The following is a 19,932-nucleotide window of genomic DNA, read 5'->3' as shown; positions in this document are numbered from 1 at the left end:
GCCACTCGACTAAACTTCTCCAAGCCTTTATGCGGGTATTCTCCATCAATACTCAGCATGTGCCTACCGATATGCTCCACTACACTAGGCACTTGGGATACAAATAGCCAAGACACGGTCCCTATCTTCAAGGAGCTAACTTTCTAGTAGAGAAGACAGCGTGTGAGTTAATAATAGTAGCAACTACTATTTATTGAAACCTTCTGATATCTGTTTAAAAAGTATTGTTATTTAACTTTGGAGCGCCCGAATGGCTCAGTCATTAAGTGTCCGCCTTCGGCTTAGGTCATGATCCCGGGGTCCTGGGATTGGGTCCAGCTCAGCAAGGAGCGTGCTTCTCCCTCTGCCTGCTACTCCCCCTGCTTGTGCTCGCTGTCTGTCAAATAAATAACGATTTTTTTTAAAAATCTTTTTAAAAAATCGTTATTTATTTTTGACAAAAATTGAATATATTTAAGGTGTACAGTGTGAGGTTTTGACATATGTATACATTATGAAGTGATTATCACAAACTAGTTAATATACCCATCACCTCATGAGCAGGGGGAGGGGCAGAGACAAGCAGACTCCATGCTGAGCCCGGAGTCAAACTCAGGGTTCCATCTCATGACCCTGAGATCATGCCCTGAGCTGAAAGCAAGAGTCAGACGCTTAACCAAATGAGCCACCCAGGGGCCCCTAGTTACCACTTTCTGTATGTAGTGACAACACTTGAGATTTACTCTCTTAGCAAATTTCAAGTATATAATGCATTTTATTAACTACAGTCACCATGTCGTACATTAGGTTTCCAGAACTTACTCATCTTGTGATTGAAAATATGTACCCTTTGATCAATATCTCCTCTTTTCCCCCATCCCCCTCCTCCAGCCTCTGGTAACTACCATTCTACTCTGACTTTTTCCCCCCTTTTTTTAGATTCTACATATAAGTCAGATCATGTGATATTTGTCTTTCTGTGTCTGGCTTATTCCACTTAGCATAGTGTCCTCCAGGTTGATCCATGTTGTTGCAGATGGCAGGATTTTCCTTTTTTTTTTTTTTAAGGCTGAATAATATTCTATCATATATACCACATTTTCTTTATCCATTCATCTGTCAGTGGACACTTAGGTTGTTTCCACCTCATGATATGATATGGTTTTGATAAACATAAGGCTAATAGTCAGCCTCCAAGATGGTCCCCAATGATACTCACCTCCCTGTGCTCCTGTGCTCATATAGTCCCCTTCCACATTGCTTCAGGCTGACATGTGGAACTAATAGAATTTGTGGGGGAAATGGTGTGTGACCTCTGAGGCTAGGCCATAAATGACATGGCAGCTTCTACCTTGCTCTCTCTTGGCTCAGTCACCTTTAGGAAATCCAGCCACCATGTAGTGAAGACACTCCAGAAGCCCTCTGGAGAGGTCCACATGGAGAAAAACCGAGGCCTCCCACCAATAACCAGTGAGGAACTGAAACCTGCCACCAGCTGTGTGAGTCCACCGTCTTGGAAGCAGAGCCTCCAGTTTCAGACAAACCTTCAGATTACCGAAACCTCATGAAAAACCACAAGCCAGAACCACTCAGCTAAGCCATTCTCCAATTTGTGACTCACAGAAACTGTGTGAAACAACATCTATTGTTGGTTTAAGCCACTCAATTTGGCATAATTTGTTACGCAGCAATAGACAGCCAGCCCAGTGCTTTGTGTTCGTGATCTACTGAGGCCATGAGGATGCCAGTCCTATTGAATACTTATTCTTGTCCCAACTTCACAGACGAGGAGACTAGGACTTACAGAGGTTAAAACAAGAAGCAAAGACAGAGCTGAAACCTAACTCCATCAGATTTCAAAGTCTGTGTTCTTAACTGTGCACAATGAAATGGTTTGTATGCAAATGCAAACATCTATACAGAGGTCACAGTGAGAGAGGTAGTGAATTCTACCTGGAAAGTCTGGAATTAGAGGGAAAGTGGTGGCAGCCAAGACTAGTTAGAAGATGTAAAACTTGCGGTGGAAATGAAGGGTGAGCGGATGTTCGCCAGGTGGCAGCAGGAGGAGGAATTCCAGAGGGAAGGGCATCGGTAGAGGCGGGAGGCTCAACCTGCCTGCTGTTTCTAGACCCAAGAGAATCAAGGTCTTAATGGCTAGTCTTCCAGGGGAAAATCTTGGTTCTAGCCCAAGATCTACTCTTGCAGCCCAGGACTCCCAAAATCACCAGAACTGCTGCCTTTCCCACAAACTGCTGCCCCAGTCACTGCTTTTGATTAACTCAAATTCCCTTTGGATCCCCATTTCTTCTCTGGGTCAGTTCTCTTGTACAGATTCAGCTCCCTAGCACGTCTGAAACACATACCAGTTCTTCCTGGCAAGCAACTCTTGCTCCTTACAAAATCGTACTTACGATGTTTACATTTGCATTCATAACATATCTCCTGTCTACTGCAAAATATCACATAAACCTGACTTCCTTCATTAGCAGGGTTACGAGAATGGCAAGTCAGGGAGATTCAGAGGACCAAGTATGTTGGATTTCAGAAAGGCACGTACCTTTTCTCACGGTAGGCTTCGGGATGCATTGGTGGATTATAAATTAGAGAAGAACCATAGGGGAAATAGTAGCTGGTTTAATAACCACACTCAAAGGTTACTGACTACCGGTGGATGTCAAGTTCTACAGGACAACCTGTATTGGTGTGATCAACAGTTCTGCCCTCAGCCCTCTCCTCTCCTTGCTTTCTAGAAAGTTAGTTTCTGAAATTTTTGAATGGCTGAAACGGGGTCAGTTAGTAAATAGGTAAGATGGCAGAAGTGAAAACTGTATGCCTCTCCAACGGCTAGCCTAGGTCAAATCCACCACAGTGACTTTTACTCCAGATGAAAGGTCCTTTACTTGAATCCCAAGAGTTGCACAAATACGCAATGCAGATTTCTGAGTGGTAACTGTAAAAGGGAAGGGTTTTAGCCAAATGGTGAATTAAATAGGAGCAAAGACAGCCTGCACTCATCTGGCTTTCTGTTGGTGGGGGGAAGGGGCAGTTTGACTCGGAAGGTTTACTGCTGAGACTCTACAGTCCCCACCACCCCAGGGCTGTATTTAGTAACTCACACTCTATTCCATTAAATGTGTTTGGGTTCCCAGCCCCCACCCACTGCACTCCCCCTGGACTGAACGAGGGAGCCCTTAGAAGGTAATAAGAATGCTGAGAGCTTGGGGTCTGGGAAGAGCTTGGAAAGCTCTCGGAGCCTCTCCCTGCGCGGCCCTATCCCTGCTGATAAGGATGAGAGCGAAGCTGGCTGACAAGTGATTGGAAACAGGAGTTCCCAAAGCCTTTAACCCCTCCCTAGCCTGCCCTAGTGTCTGGAGTCTCTAAATGCTGAGGCCCGTCTCCTTGTGGCTTCCTGCTCTCTGTATTAGGGCTCTCTAGCTCCCCCTCTCACCCCCAAGCCTTTCCATCTTCCTCTCCCTTTGTCCTGGTGGGTCGCCCAATGCCATCTTTCTACCTGGAAAGTGACCAAATACGTAGCCCCTCCACCTTCAGCCCATCCTGACAAGTCAGCCAGGGAGGCTCCCTCTGGTCCAGACCCCACCCACCAGCCATCAGACTCAGCACACTGAGTCACCGTGCCTCTGCCAGTCCAGGGTTGTCTTTCAGCAGCAGGAGCCTACCAGATGAACGTCAGTCCTGTTTGGTGTTTGGGGGTTCCAGGAGCAGAAAGCCCAGGCCCAGACGCCTGATCCCAGACCCATTCTCTGCTGCCCTGGCTGGCTGTGGAGCTTTATGGGACCTTGGCGGGTCACCCCCAAACCAGACCTAACTTTACTGAGTTATCCCAAAGTCCCTCCACCTGCCTCGCTATTGCCTGTTGCATGGACAGGCCTCATACTGGGACAGATGACAAGAGATCTGTTCCTGGCAGTGGCCAGCAGGGCTGACGCTGAGAGGAAGCTGTCCCGCTTACCCTGGAGAGGGGCATTAAGGAGAAGCCAGGTTTACTGGCCACAGTAATTAAGTGTAAAAGAGCTTCCTTCAGTAGAATGGAATTCAGATAAACTGCCATTATCATGCAAAGCAGCTTTGCACCTAAAAGTCCTTACCCAAACAGGCAGTTTAATTAAATCCCTAATCTCCCCCTGGCCTGTTCTGACCCCTTCCCTACCCGCCTCCCCCACCCTCCCAATGACTTGGGAACATCAAGATTCCATTTAAAACACTTAACCTGTAAGGAGGCAAAACATACCCCAAAACAGTGGGTCTTAGTGTGGGCTCCCCTTTGAGGATCCAGTCCCTGTGTCTTAAGGTGTTAGTTCCCTGAGGCTCAGATTGTCCTGACTGGGGTGCTGGGTGCCGGTGGCCAGGGTGAGCATGATGGTGGGGATCCTGGCCAGGACGGCGGTCACAGTGACGTGATGGGAGTGGGCACGGCCTTGAATAGGAGGGTGTGTGCACCACACAGCTCCACCGGCCCCTACTCACCCCCAGGAGGCTGGTGCCCATTTAGGATCCGATCTCTGCAGTGAAAAGTCTGCAATGTCAGCACCCAGAGCACAGGCGTAGCAGCCCTATATTAGACTTGGATGTAGGGGCCCTGGTGTTAAGCCCAGAAGAGGCAGGAATGAACAAAACACCACGGGTGTCCCCATCTGTGAGGCTGCAAGGGCCTCCGCTGTGAACCACAGGGGGGATGCCAAGTCGGTCAGCAAGAACCAAATCCTTTGGGGGAAAGCCTAACGCAATAGCTTGGAGTTTAGGCTATAGGTCGGGAGAGGGATTAGGATAAAGGGAGAATGGAATGGGGCAGGAGGAAGGTAAGGGTAGGGAAAAGGGTTGGCCCAAGAGCACTGAAGCACCGATAGAGAACAACCCCATTGTACCCTCTAGCATCTGCAGAATGCTTTACAAGTTTGCGTCTCAGTGTGGGGAAAGAAGGAAAGGAAATCATGTATCAAACCCATGGCATATGTTATCTCATCAATTTCAACCTACAAAGTAAATCTTATTCTCCACCACCACCACCGGGGAAGACAAATGCCTGATGTGAAGGGACCGGCTGAGCCAGGATTCAAACGCTGGCTGCCATACTGAAAAGTCGATGCTCTTCTGCTAAACCACAGATCAGCCGCAGGGATTATCATGTTGGAGGGGGGATTAACCACCCAAGAATACTCATGCCTCCCCTCCCTCCTGAAGCAAGAATGTTTCCTTCCTGAAACAATCTGTTTCCTCTGAGCAAGAGCAGGAAGGCCTCAGCAGAGATGAGGGAATCAGCTCACAGCCCCAAGGACATAACACAAGGGAGCTAAGCTCGTCGGGGGGCTTCTTGGGGCTCGAACTCAAGAGGAAGAAGGACCCCAGAGGAGAGTTTTCTTTGCAGGAAAGGAGCATCAGAGGCTGTGGTGGGGGAAGGGGCATCTGTTAGTCATATAACAAACACCAGACCTTCCCATTTTATATCTCATTCCTTTGGTGGGGGTGAGCTGAGGAGCCATCTCTATCTGGGAAACAGTGAAACTCACATCACCCTGAACCCTGCACTTTTTCTGTTAATTGCATAGACGGCCTTGTGCCCGGAGAACGGATGGACCTTCTTTTGAGGAAGTTATATTTCCGGAAATAGGACTCTCTGGTTTCATGAAACATCCCTGTTTCTTGGGGGATTCCCTACTTCCTTGTATCGCGGGTTTTCTGTACAAAGAGCAGGAGCCCTTTAGGGAGGTTCCAAGAAATCTTATGAATAAAAGACTGAGGCTGGAGGTGGGGGAGTTGGGGCAGCACAACAGCCGGCTCCTGAGGGAGGACCCCAGCCCTTCAATCCTTTAGTCCTGAGCGGGGTCTGTCCAGCCAGCCCCATGTTGGCCACCGTACTATGGAAGCCAGGTGTTTCCAAAGGTCATCCACGTGGAAGAACAGGTGCTGCTGTTTTGACTTCAGCAAGACAGCCCAGGACTGAGGAAGCCTCCTTGGCTCCAGGGCTGATGGGGGTGGGTTAAGAAAGTGGGATTTGGGACAAGATCTGTTACAGAGTCCTTTGTCTCTCTTATAGCAAAGACAACAGAGAAGAATGTTAAAAGGGTGTCTTGGTCTCCAGAACCCCTCTGGAAGCAGATGGCTTGTCAACAGGTTCCAGGGCAGGCCCCAGAGGCCCAGGAGCCTTATTGGAATGCAATTACCCTAAGTGCTGGCTGTTAGGGTGAGGAGGCAGGAATGCAATTATGGAAGGAGTTTGTAGTGAGCTTTCATTGATTAACCTGTCCTGTCTGCTTCCATTCCCCACTGGGGTGACTTTGGGGCCCTGAGGGTTGCCCTGTGCCCCAGGGTTATGAGAAAGAAAAACAGTCGAATGCCAAAAGCAGGGTTCCAGAGCTTCAGGAGGGCCGGTGGACCCCGGACATTGCCTGGGAAATATACTTGCGCAACATGCAAAATGTCCGTTTTCTAGGAAGAGTTTTTCCTCTCCTCACATGCTTTGAGGGCTCTACAGCCCTCAAAGGGTTAAGGACGAGGCCAGAGGAGTGAAAGACCAGCGGGGTTGTTGGAAAGGTCTTCAATTTTCAATTCCCAGGGGCTGTGATCCATCTGGGTGCAATTCTGGCTCCCTCACTTACCAGCAAGGTACTTAGCCTCTCTCTGTGCCTCAGTGTCATCTCTACAATGAGGGTAAAAATACCTGCATCCTGAGGTTGATGAGAGAACTAAATGACAAAAAGAATGCAAAGCTTTCAGCCAGACATCTAACCCTTAGTAAGCTTTCAATAAATGGGAGTCATTTTTATTATGACTATTAAAGTTCAGAAAGTAAAGCGGGGCATACACGTGTACACTTTTGAGTGGCTTTTTGACCCCAAACTCATAGCCTGGATTCCATGGAAATCCTTGGGCAAGACCCTCCTCCAAAAATGGAGTTCGCCCATGAGACCCAGGGTCTCCAGACACGGCTTCCTTGAATAAGGCACTTCTGCCCTGGAGGGCGACAGGATCTGGCCACCCTGGGAGGCACACGCTTCTGGAAGTGGGGGCACATCACGGGTCTGGGTGGTGCCAGGGCAGTGGAAGGGTTTTCCGGGCCTGAGCCGAAGTTATCACTGGCCTGCCTCATGGAGAGAAGTTTCTGGAAATTTCAGTCAGTGAGATCTTTCTGCCTGTTGGGATAATACAATCACATACTCAGCTGAAATGGACTTCTCTACCATAATAGGTCCTAGAATGAGACTAATTCAAGGTCCAGCATCTGAAGAATGTAGTCTGGTATGGGACTAGGAAAGAAAAAACAAATCTCCTCCCCACTGTGATAAGCATGTGTTTTTATTTGCTGTATTTTTGATGCTTTAACGTGGCCTTGCGGACACTGGATGGACCTCCCCTCCCAGGGTGAGCCAGCTCCTAGCGATAATAAAAAACTCACCTTCCAGCATACCCCTCATACACAAACCAACCAATCCAAGTCCATAACCTCAGCCATCGCCTTTATTGAGCTCTTAAACTCCACACCAACATCCTCCTGCCCTCACCTCCCAGGGCCAGGGATGAGGGAGGGTCCCTGTGCCCCAGACCTGCCAAAATTATTCAAAGTAGCCAGTCCTAAGTCTGCTTACCCTGCCTGCCTGTTCCTTCCTGTGGAAATCACAATAAAGGCTCTGGACCACATCTCCCCTCACTCCCTCTGCCTCCTGACCAACCCTGGCGCTTCCCTGTGTGCTCCCCGCCCTGCCCCACCATGGCATGCCCCCTTCTTTGGAATCTCTGCATATAGCACACTATCTTTTTCATGGCAAGCGTCTCCTCGCTTGGCCTCATCACACCTGAATAATAAAACCTGCACGTTAAAATACCTCCTCCCCCAACACCTTCCCCTCCTCTGAGGCCCTCAGAGTTCTCCTCCCTCAGAACCAACAGACCACCCACCCCAGCAGCCACACAGCCAGAGCCGTCTCCCGCCTGCGGGGTCAGAGGCAGTGGGGTCTCAACTCCAGTGGGCAAAGCCTAGAGTTGAGGGCCATGGGAGGATCTTTACTCCGTGGTTCCCAGGAGAGAAGACACCAAAAGAGCCGAGAGGTGGAGCTGGCCGTACACTTGTTTGTTCATCCATCATTCATTTATTCATTCAGCATTCGTCCCCCCCATCAATCATTCATCTGCTTACTTATTCATTCAGCGTGTTTGTACTTCTCCCTCGCTTTGGTTCCCGCAGATGTTGGTCCTCTCCCGCTTTGATCTGTCCCCTGTCCCCATGGCAGCTGCACAATAGAGCCCTTCCGATGTCCCTTGGTCAGTCACCTGGCAGAGAGGGTGGCTCCCTCTCAGAGGAACCTGGACACCAAAGGCAGCTGTCCCCTGCCTGAAAGTCCCCCTTTATGGCAGGTTCTGACCTTCTGATCCATGGGTCGGGGGGGCAGCCTGCAGAGGGGTCTCCCGGGCCCAGCGAAGTATTATGCCCCTCAAATGCCTCACAGCTGCCGGAAAACCACTCTTCCGGGAAGCAGGAGGTTTTGGCAGACTCGAAGCCTCCATACCTGGCTGTGAAGCCTGGGCTCAGCTCTTTGGGGGGGGGGGGGGCTGCAGAATATGGTATGGAGGAACCGGGGCTAGAGTGTTAGAGGCCTAAGCTGTTAGCCTCCTGACAAGTCTCCCAGCTTCTATCCAGCCCACTGCACCTCAGGCCAGAAAGTCTTCTGTCAGCCCAGCAGTCAGAGATCCTTCTACGTAAGTCCAACCAGAGGTGCTACTTCTGCTCGAATCCCTGCCATGACTTCCCATTCACTCAGAGCAGATGCCAAGGTCCTGGACGTTCTGGTCCCACTCACTCTCTTTTCAGGCCCCGTTCGCCTTGACCCTCCTCAGTTCCCCATCCATACTCCTACCTGCAATCCAAGGGTGTCCCCATGGATGCCTGGGTCCCAGCAGGAGCTCAGTGAAACCTTCCTTGGGTGAAGGAATGAAGGACAGAATGGACTCTCGGCAGCTCTGAGGGTGAAGCTTGAGCAGCCCCAGGCTACGGCGTCTGGGGCTTCCCGGGGTAGAACCGAGGGGGCGCAGAGTGGCCTCCGTAGACTATGCCTGCAGAGCCAGGGGCCAGCGAAATCCCCGGCTGCCAGCCTTCTCAGGGAGGGAAGGTAGGCAGCAGGGTTGGCGGGGATCGTGCTAACTCAAGATGCCAGCTCCGTGCCGCTCTGGGGCTGGCCGGCGCTCTGGATGTCATTAGCTGATTTGTTCTGCTGCAGAATGTACTTTTCATATTTAGGCAGAAAAAACAGCTTTCGGTCCTCGTGCCCTTTCTTCTGTGAGCTGTAGCACATGGCCTGCTTATTATGAATTAATCCTCTAAAGAGCATGTTCATTATTCTAATTTAATTGTGCTTCGTTTCAGAAAATAACTAAACCCAGCGCGGAATAAACTCCAACGCTGATCAGTTTTCAAGAAGTTAACCTAAGACAAAATACTGCTGGAGGGGCAGCAGCAATTTGGAATCATTAAAGGCAACCCATGTAAATAATAAAAACAAAACTAAAATGCAGAATTAAATTAAGGAATAGGAAATTAAATTTGTGAATCTGATCTGAAATTGAGGCCCTATACGCACAGGCTTACCCTGGTTTGGCTCTTTGCTCAGGAGTGCTGGGGCAGGAAGGTTCTGCAGAGGTTCCCATTCCAGGCAAGTGGCGGGCAGGAGGAAGCTTCCAGGAGGATGCCCAGGAAATGTGGCAGAGGGCTGCCTGGCAGCTACAGCCAAGCTGCTGGGAGCAGTCAGCCCCGGGCAGAACGGACCCATCTGCCCTGCTCACCCCTGTGTCCCTGACACTTTCCCACAGGTGCCCCAGCTCAGGACAGGGACTGATGACAGGCTTGCTCAGGACCTCTCTCCCAACACCGTGGGAGCCCCGTTCCAGAAGCCGAGGACCCAGATTCTGACATCAAGATGGGCAGGCCTCTAGCAGGCAAAACGAGGAAGGCTTCTTGGCTTTAAGGTGCTTCAGGTTCGGGGTACTGGGGACAGAGTTAGACCTCCTTCTGTAGTTTTCCAGGAGGTTTAGACCCTGTCCCTGGGGCATCTTCTCTCGGTACTACTCCCACCCTCTCTGGACTCCCAGCCTCTCTTTCCTCCCCATCCCCCCAGCCTGCACAAGTCTTTCTCCTACCTGGTACTGGGAGAACTCTTGCCTTCCCAACCTCAGTGTCCCCACATGTCATCACAGTAATAATATCTTCCTCTGCGGTCTGTGACGAGGAGTCAATGCAGTAAAGGACCTGGGGAAGGAGCAGGCGCTCGGCCACTGCTGCTGGTGCAGAATCTGCTTCATCAGCAGGTGCTCACGCATGCCCCACGCACAAACACGCGTGCGCCCCTGGGGCCATTCACGCTCCATTCTCATTGACGCCCGTAGGCTGTGTTTCTAGAGCACCACCATTAGTTGAAAAAGAAAACTCCAGTCAACTGACTGCTTGCCTGGATCACAAAGGCAAACATTCAAAGAGGTGGCCATATCCCAGCATCTGAGTGAAGTTTTTCATTTTTTTAAAAAAGATTTATTCATCTATTTGAGAGAGAGGGAGAGAGAGAAAACACGAGCGGAGGGAAGGGCAGAGGGAGAATCTCAAGCAGACTCCGGGCTGAGCACAGTGCCCCACATGGGGATTTCATGATCCTGAGATCACGACCTGAGCCGAAAGCCAAGGGTCAAACGCTTCACCAACTGCGCCACCCAGGCGCCCCTGAAGTTTTCCATTTTAATTTTCATTTTGGGTTCTACAGAGACAGAGTCACTACTTGAAACATTTTTTGGAAACAAAGAGGGAGTGTAAACAAGGAAAAACAAAGCAAAGCAATGGAGTCACTTTTTTCTAATTTCTCTTTTAATCCTGAAGTCCCAGTTAAGGAAATTATGCCTATAATTTAGGCCACGGTGTTGTTGATTGATCAGTTAATTAGTGATTGCACCTAAAAATATCAGTCATGGAAATAACAAGGACAAAAAGGACTGAGTTTTCTTGAATTCCCCGGCCACTTCCCCTGATCTCATACGATGAACTACCCCAGGGAGTTAGTGCTAGATTTCTTGTCCATCCCACGATTCATACCTATGGAGTGGAGCACCGTGATCTACAGCCAATCTCAGCTCTCCAGAATAAACTCTGAAGCCTCTACTAAAGACAAGTTATTCATGACACTAGTTGAAGACAGTAAAGCAGACTTCATTCAGAGAGGGCTACTACAATGGGATTCTGTAGTGAGATTGCACTCAGCTCTGAATACAACAAGGAAATACAGCCACAGAGCACAGTAGGGGATCAGTGGATGGAAAATGACTAAAAGGAAGCATCAGGGGTCGGGGGGATTCTGGCTAAACCAATCACACAGGATTCTTGCTGAAGGCAGGCCTGGGTGATCAGACATTTCGGGGGGGGGGGGGATGCTGAAGGACCAGGTCAGGTATCGAGAGTGATCGGATATCAAGAGTAGGGGATTCTTTTTTTTTTTTTTAAAGATTTTATTTATCCATTCAACAGAGACAGAGACAGCCAGCGAGAGAGGGAACACAAGCAGGGGGAGTGGGAGAGGAAGAAGCAGGCTCACAGCGGAGGAGCCCGATATGGGGCTCGATCCCATAACGCCGGGACCACGCCCTGAGCCGAAGGCAGACGCCCAACCGCTGTGCCACCCAGGCGCCCCAAGAGTAGGGGATTCTGACCAAACTGACTTAGCAGGATTCTTGCTAAAACCTGAGTAGCATTTGGTCAAGGAGAGAATCCTTTGTCACCCTAGAGCAGCCACGTGGCATAGATTCAAGACTGGCTGAAGCTCCACCATTAGTGTCAATGAAAAGGCCAGGACTAGGGTCAGGAAGGTCACAGTGGTGGCCTGCACCTAGATCCAGGGGCAAATGCTGCAGAATGACTCCTCAGCCCTGAAGAGTTAAAGAAAAAGCCACCCAAACCCCTTAGGCACACAAGATGCATGATATAAGACAGCTTCCAAAGGGGCTTGTCCCACAGGACCCACCTGAGGGGATTAATTTCTAGGAAGTTGGAGTGAGCTTGGTCAGTTTTAAATGGTTTCCGCATTTTTGATCCTGGATGAAAACCTTTGTATCCAGAGGATGGACTCGTCTGCCCAAGAGAACGTCTGTCTGGGGACAGCTTCACCATTTGACCACGAGGGCTCAAGTCATGCCTATGCAGCAGAAGAGCTTCCAAAGTGGCAGCACCCTATAGTGTCAGCCTGGTTCCTTTCAACCAACCCACCCTTCCCTATAGAGTCCGTGTTGTTCAGGCTCACATGACCCACCTATGCATAAAATCACCCATCGACCCCTTTCTCCCCTGGGTAATGTTGATATTATTGATAATGCTAGCGATGATAGTTGACAGTCATGGAGAACTTGCTCTTTGGCAAACATTTGTTCTAAGAGCTTTGTAAGATTTCGTTCATTTAATACTCACGGCAGCCATGTGAGACATGTATTATTATCCCCATTCTATAGATGAGGAAATCGAGGTGCACAGAAATTGCGCAAATTTCCTGTTATAACAACAAAACATAGCAGCCCTGGGGTTTGAACCCAGACAGCGTGTCCAACTTTGGAGCCTCTTAACCACGATACTGCACTTCCTGTTGGTCATCGGCTCCCCCATCTGCAAATCTATCCAGTGACCCTAAATCCACATGGGAATGAAAGTTCACCGGGCTTTCAGTGACTGGCATCTGGAAAGCAGGCCCATGTGTTCAAGATGCCTTCACACCACCATTCTCCCCAGGTCCCAAGGGCTGGGTCTTCATGACCATCCTTGCCTTTCAGTGACTGCTATGGGCCGGGCTCTACGGGATGCGTGCTTTATAGATCAGACCATGCTTCATTCTGTTTCATGGTCAGCTTCTTACAGCCTGTGAGGGCAACACAGGCATGACATCCAAGAGAACGTTCCTGGAGGAAACAGCCTTGTCAGTATGCAGGCACTTGTTCAAATTCCAGACCCTGGTTTTTAAGACACACATCTGCAGTGGGCACATGTATTGCGATAGATGAAAACAGAAATGGTTTTCCGTTGTATCTGTGTTATTAGATTTGACCCACCATCGAAACAGCAAAGAAAGAGTGGAAAATTAAAGGTGATTTGATATTAGCCTCCTATTCATATTAGAAGAAGTAACCGCTCTTGCGGTTTTCCTCACAGAGGTGTCTTTATTCATTTGACATGCCTTTAATAACTAATTCTAGTTGTCTGGTTGCCAAGAAAGATTTCCTACGGGCAGACTTGAAAGTGACTCGGAACTCTTTGCATGCCCGGCTTCAAATGATCCCAGAACAGCAAACATTCAGCTTCCCTCCAGACTTCTGAAGTGTGGGAATAACATGAAAGAATGGACAAGAATCATTCTTCAGCCGGCGTGTGCTCGGAGCACAGCTGTCTGGCAGAGGTTGTGGCCAGGTCTACATGGGCCAGGCATGGTGAGATTTGGAAATAATCTCATGAATTCGGTCCATGGAGTCAGCCAAACCAAACGATTTATTTCAAGAAAATAAATCGACTTTGGGGCCGGCAGGATCCAGGTCAGGCAGGAAAACAGACTGAGGTTTCCTCTGTCTGTGCAGACCTGGAGTGGGCAGAGAAAGACCAGGGAAAGCTCTCATAGGGTCACAGCCAAAAAGCACACACTATGAATTTGCAGTAGTGATTATTTATTCATCCCCATGAGTCCGGCTAAGTGGATGGCGTACATGATCTCATCATCCTCACAGTGACCCCACCTAGGAGGTGATTGTTCCCATTTCGCGGATGTAAAAACTGAGCCTCTGAGATCTTCAATGATTTGTCCAGGACACACAGTTTGGGGGGCAGAGGTTGGCTAGTTGTTGCCCAAGCACTTCCCTTTTTCTCCTGGGCACACAGCTGGGTGCCATTTCCAGGCTCCCTTGCAGTTAGCGGCAACCCTACGACTCAACTCCAACCAACAGAAAGTAGGTGAAAGTAGCCTAAGTCCTTTCCAGTTCTGGCCCGCAAAACCTGCCTGTACACAGTTGTCTCTTCTCCTGCTCGGGGACTGGATGGGGAGGATGCTGGCCATCTCGAGGAGGGTAGAATCTGGATATGGAATAACCTAGGATCCTCAGTAACTATTTGAGCAGGGCCCCTTCCACATCAGTGTTCCTGCAGGGGACGCTGATGTGAGCCAGAAATAATCTATTGGGTTAAACCACTGAAATTTGGCAACTGTTGGTCCCACCAGAAACCCTAAACTGACTAACACAGTTCATAAGCTGCTCTAAACTCGAAGACTCCAAAATCAGTGCTCTTCGCCCCTTTCTTGTCTGAAACTGCACTGAGTCTGATCAGCCTTCCCCAGGGGGACATTCAGACCCTCTAACTTTCTTCTTATCCTTCTTCAAGCCCTACCAAGCCTGAGGTGGTGATTTCTTAGCTTTCTGCTTTCCTATCTATGCAGACACATTCCTGGTTTTCAAGAATCTGATCAAAGCTACTTCTTCTATCTCTTGGTTAATCCCTCCCCACTTGGGGCTCTGGGTCTCCGATTGTCTCTGATTTCTCCTCTCCCACATGGACACATCTAATCAGTTACTAGTCTCTTCCACACTTGCCCTTTCCTCCCTCTCCTCAACCAGCGCTCTGTTCTGGCCCTCATCATATTTCACCTGGTGTGATCATAACACCCTCCACGCTTGTCTCTTCCCTCCTTCCCATCATCCCCGTGCCTCCAAGAGGATCTTCCTAAAACAGATCTGGTCCCAGCATCCCCTGCGTTAAATTCCCCCGCATGGAGTCTATCAATGTGAAAAATGCAAATGCCCTTTGAGCAAGCAATTCCACGTCTACGAAGTCACAATACATGCGCAAAGTGATTTGCACACGAGGATATTCTCTGCGTCATTGTTAGAAGTAGCAAAAGAAGTGCAAACACCAAATGTCCATCAGAAGGGTCTTTACACTAAATAGACTATGGACACAGTGTGCTTCACCGAAAAATCTTCAAGATCTATGGTTACGTATAATGAGCAAGGTACAAGTAAGTGTATACAACATGTGAATATCTGCGCTTAAAAAGGATTGGGAAGATATATTCACATAATTGTTTGCAAAGACATGGACTATTTCTGAAAGAATGCACAAGATACTGATATTCCCGGTTGCTTCTGGAAAGGAAATTGGGTGGCAATCAGGGGTGGGAGGGAGACTTTTCGCTGAATATACTTTTGTACTGTTTGAGGAGTTTATGCATCTATTACTTTAAAACATTAAAACAAAACCTGACTTTCTAGTGCCTGTTTGATAAAGTGAAATCTCTCAGTATGAAAAGAAAGGTTCTCCAGGTTCTGGCTCTAGCATGTTCTCCTGCTGGCCCCCTTGCCCTTGTGCACCCTCTCTGAACATTCCTGTACTCCCCCACCTCGGTGCCTTTGTTTAGGTCTCTCTCCTGGAAAGTCCCGTCCCGCTCAGCAGGAATTCGCCTCATCTGTTATCTCCTTGTTTTCTTTATAACTCTCTACTGTGGCCCTTTATCTCAGTTTGCTCTGTGTTAGAGGCAGGTGTTTTTCTTTCCTACAAGATGGTATGATGTCTTACACAAAGAAAGTGTTCAAAGTACGCCAGTTCTTTGAAACAGATTTATACCTCTATGTCTCAGCCACGGCTTGTGAGAAAGGCTGAGAAGGGGGCAAGGGATGGCTTGCCCTCCCCGCCCCCACGTAAGGAGCAGGATCTGGAATCTGCCCTGTCAGGCTGGGGGCTGGGGGCTGGGTGCGGTCAGCAATACATCTCAGCCTGGGACAGTCCATAGGAATGGACCTCCTTCCTCTGGTTCACTCTCAAGGTCACTGCCCTCCCCATCAATGCCCCAAAATCCACCCAATCTATGGTGTTGCTATGCTGAGGACTGAGCATTGGGTCTGTAGAATCAGGCCCAGTTGAGGGGGGGGGAGAGAGAGAGAGAGAGAGAGAGAGAGACGTCCATTACCCTGGACCACAGTCTGGGCTTAAACTCAGTTGTCACAATTATTTGAAGCCTATTAAGTTTATTTATGTTCCAAAGCAGGTCCACTAGAGAAGGACCATCACAGTCGTAAATATCAGGGCTGCTGTTCTCCAGACACAGCTGGGGCCATAGGCCCCTCCCCTTCTCAGTTCCGCAGCCCCTGCCTATAGGCATAAGCCATGCACTGGGATTCAGGGCAATACCCACACCGTGACTGATTCTGTCCGTCCAGCCAGCACAACACATGCTTCTGCTACACACTTTGTGTGGCAGGAGTGTGTCTTCCAGTCCTGCTTAAATCAAACACACAAGGTTCAGGAGTCCAGGCTCTCTCCTCAAAGAACCCTAGGGACCTCAGGATGGGCATTGAGCCTTGGGCACATCTGGAGACCCTTCTAACCCAATCTACAGGTCTTTAAGAGAACAAAGGAGTGCTGGAGATAGCCTCTGGGTTCCCAGTTGTGTGAGGGTTTTCTCATTTCACCCATCAATGTGGTTTAGGAGACCATTCAGTCCTAAGGGCCAGTGTTTTCTGAAGCATATCCCACTGTACACTGGTCTTGTAAGATTCTCCTTGAAAAAGTAAAGGAGATTCTGTGGTCAAAAAAGTTTAAGAAACAAAATACTAAATCTTCCTCTGGGGAGAGTAACAATGTACATTTGCATATTAAAGGCCCTGAGAAGTCCTGCAGTGAAGAAGTTTGTTTAACCCAGTGTGCTCTAAACATATTTGACCAAAGAATCCTCTTTTGGTGATACCTATGAACACCTCTCAAAAGGAGTGTTGCATGGTGTACATTTTGGGAAAAGCTATCTTTAGAGACATGTGTGTCCGCGCCCAGTCCCTCCAGTGAGCGCTTCATAAGGTTTAGCATAGTCTGGGAGGAGGCAGGGAGGAACACTTCTCTAACTTTCCTCTCCCTGCCTTTGAGTTGTCAGTTCTGGCCCACACACCTGCCCTGTATGTATGCTCTCCCTCTCTCTGCTTGTTCTCTCCTTCTCTGTCCCAGCCCAGGATACTGGGGGAAGGAAGGCAAGTGCCAGTTTCAACTTCAGCCAACAGAACCTTTCCCCTACCTATCTGTAGTTTGGCCTTCCCTCTGGACCCACTGGCTGATTTCCTTTTCACTGCCCTTGTTTCTAAAGAGTAAAGTTGAAAAATTGCTATTTGTTCTTCTTTTCAAACTTTTCTTTGAGTTGACCTCTTCCAGGAAGCCCCACCTGATCAAGGAGAGCATGCTCTGTGGGTTTAGGGCAGTGGTTGTCCAAGTGCAGTCCCTGGATTAGGAGGACCTAGGAACTTGCTAGAATCACAAATTCTCAGACCCCAACCGACTTAGACGCTCTGAGGGTAAGGCCCAGTAATCTGTTTCACCAAACCCTCCAGGTAACAGAGATGCAAGTCAGTAACCTAGGAGTCTTAGAAATCTCTTCTCTGAACAGATCTGTATTACCTCATTCATTTTCTGTACATGTTTTTCTTTATACCTCACCCAATTCCAAAAAGGAAACGATAGATGACAGCCAATACTAAACTGCTCACGTACCAGCACAATTAAAACACATTTACAGAGAAACACCCTTCTCTCCAATAACTGCGCTCACTTCTTCCAGGGCTCAGAGGCCCTGCCTGACTGTTTCCAAAATGTCAGTCTCTTCCCTCTGCTCCTCCTACTCCCTTTCCTCCCCTACTTTATTTTTTTCTTAGCCCTTATTATCATGTAATACGTTATATAATTTATAGTGGGTTTTAAAAAAAATTGTCTCACTCTCTCTTAGAATATGAGCTCCCTAGGTGCAAGACTTTTCATCTATTTTGTTTCCTGCTTTATCCCCAGCACTAGAGTGGCTCCTGCCTTAATACGTATTTGTTCAATAAATTAACTTTTTAAGGAGGCGGGTGAGGGCCCTTGCCGTGATTCAACAGAGAGCGTCACCTGGAGCTTCCCGGCAGGCAAGGAGTTAAAAGATCTCTTTCCCTACTACCAGGAGATCTGACCCTGGGCAAAAGGACCAAATCAGCGAAGAGACCCTCCTTTTGCCCTGAGGGCTCTTTGGGTGGGTCACAGCCTGTCCTTCTGGCGAGTCCCTGGAGGCTTCCAGTCCTGGAAACCCAGAGCCGCTTCCACCCCGAGGAGTCAATCCTCAGTCCCAGGAAAGTTTCTCTTTTCTGTCTCCAGTGAGAAATGGGCAGACTCCTGCCCACAGATGTCTGTGCTGAACTCATCTCCTGGCAGGAGAAGCAAAAGGGCACGAATTACAGGAAAATGTCTGCTGTTTCGTCAGTTTTGTGGGTTAAATGTGGCGGGACATGGGGTGGGGGTGAAGAGCATGTGAGTTCTTTTTCCAACAGGCTGGAAGGGTAGCCCCCACCTCAGAAGAATGTATCCAGCGCTGATAAATTTATAAAGTATTTGACCTTTAATCAATCCTAATATTTCCAGTCCACAGAGCCCTGCTTAAACGCCTGCAGCCCTGCCCCGGGACCCCTATTCATCACAATTACTGCTCCGACTGTCGGAGGCGGTGCGGGAACCGCCACACGCTGACGTCCAATATTTTATCACTAATAAAGAGAAACATCCCAAGTATTTGCGCAGTTCTGATCCTTTCCAGCCCGAGCCCAGGAAAAGGGGGAGCGCGGTGATTTATGCTCCCTGCCCGGCATTGTTAATTGGCCTTCTCTGCTGGAGCCTTTGGGACCCCTGCTTCCCCAAGCTTCCCAGCCGGGGCCATGGACGCGCACCCGGAGCTGGCAGGGCCCGCGGCGCGCACAGTAGGCTCTCACCGGGCTTCTGGGAAGTGGTGTGAAGCGCTCTAAAGGGCAGGGTTTTTTTTTTTAATCACGATTTGGCGAGTGCTTGCCTTCACTGGTGGCTTTGAAAACAGAGCCGATGTTTACGAGGAATCTTGTTCCCCTTGTTGCCACGGCTGTGATCCGCCTCCAGCTCCAGGTCTTGCCTTGCTGCCTCCCTCCCATCATCCCCAGGCAGTGTCTGCTGTCCAGCCCCGGCCCTCCGCCTCCCGGCTCCAAAAGGGGGAAGCTCAGTTTCCAGCCACAGCGTTCAGACGGCCCACAGGCTGCGTCTGCATGGCACCCAAACATCTGGATGAAATGTAAATAAAACAAGCAGATGTTTCTCCATTACAGCAGGTGCCTTGGCAGAGCCCTCGGCCTTGAGCTACAAGGGAAGGGGTCTCTGGGGTCCGGGGTCCAGGGCCCAGCGCCGGGCTGGGGGGCTGCTCACCACTGCCCTTATCAAGGGCCTCACAGAGAGGAATGAGCAAAGAAAGCCAGACACCCCTAGAAAATGGGTGCTGGCAATGGATGATAGCATCTGTGTGGACAAATGAAAGGTTTGGGAACCAGGGGGCAGGAGGAGAGCTAGAGGGAGAGAGGTCCTAATGCACATCAGGGGAGAAAAGAGTCCATGCCAAATCCCTCTTTAATTTCATTGTGACAAAAGGTTTTCTGAGCCTCCACATTCCACATCACTGCCTTCCAGGAAAAGGGACTGTCCTGAAGAGACAAGGGTGGTCTTCTTCTTACCCCCAGGGGTGAAGTGCAGGGGAGGGGGCGCTCCAGGGACAGAGGTTGTCCTGGGGCTTAGAAATGGCACGGAACTCCCCTTTATCACCTCATCTTCTATCTAACAGGAGACCAAGGGCCAGTCACATTTGACTAATAAAGGGGGTTGAGATACTTGTGAAAGGAGCACCGAGGAAGGGCAGGGGTTCAGAGGACCAGAGGCAAAAGGAGATTCACTGGTTACTACTTGTCTTCCCTTTACTCCTTCCATCCTCTGTACCCTGACGCCTTGTGTCACACTGACACACTCCCCCCAGTACTGTCCTCCATTCCCCTAACCTTGTGTGTGACACTGAACACATCCCCCTAGCCCACCTAGCCCCGTGCGTCACCCTGACACACTCCCCCCGTCCTGTGTGTGACACCCACACA

The sequence above is a fragment of the Ursus arctos genome, unplaced genomic scaffold, assembly GCF_023065955.2.
Source record: "Ursus arctos isolate Adak ecotype North America unplaced genomic scaffold, UrsArc2.0 scaffold_8, whole genome shotgun sequence".
NCBI classification, from domain to species: domain Eukaryota; kingdom Metazoa; phylum Chordata; class Mammalia; order Carnivora; family Ursidae; genus Ursus; species Ursus arctos.
The sequence above is the reverse complement of the archived record's forward strand: the minus strand, read 5'-3'. Positions refer to the sequence as shown.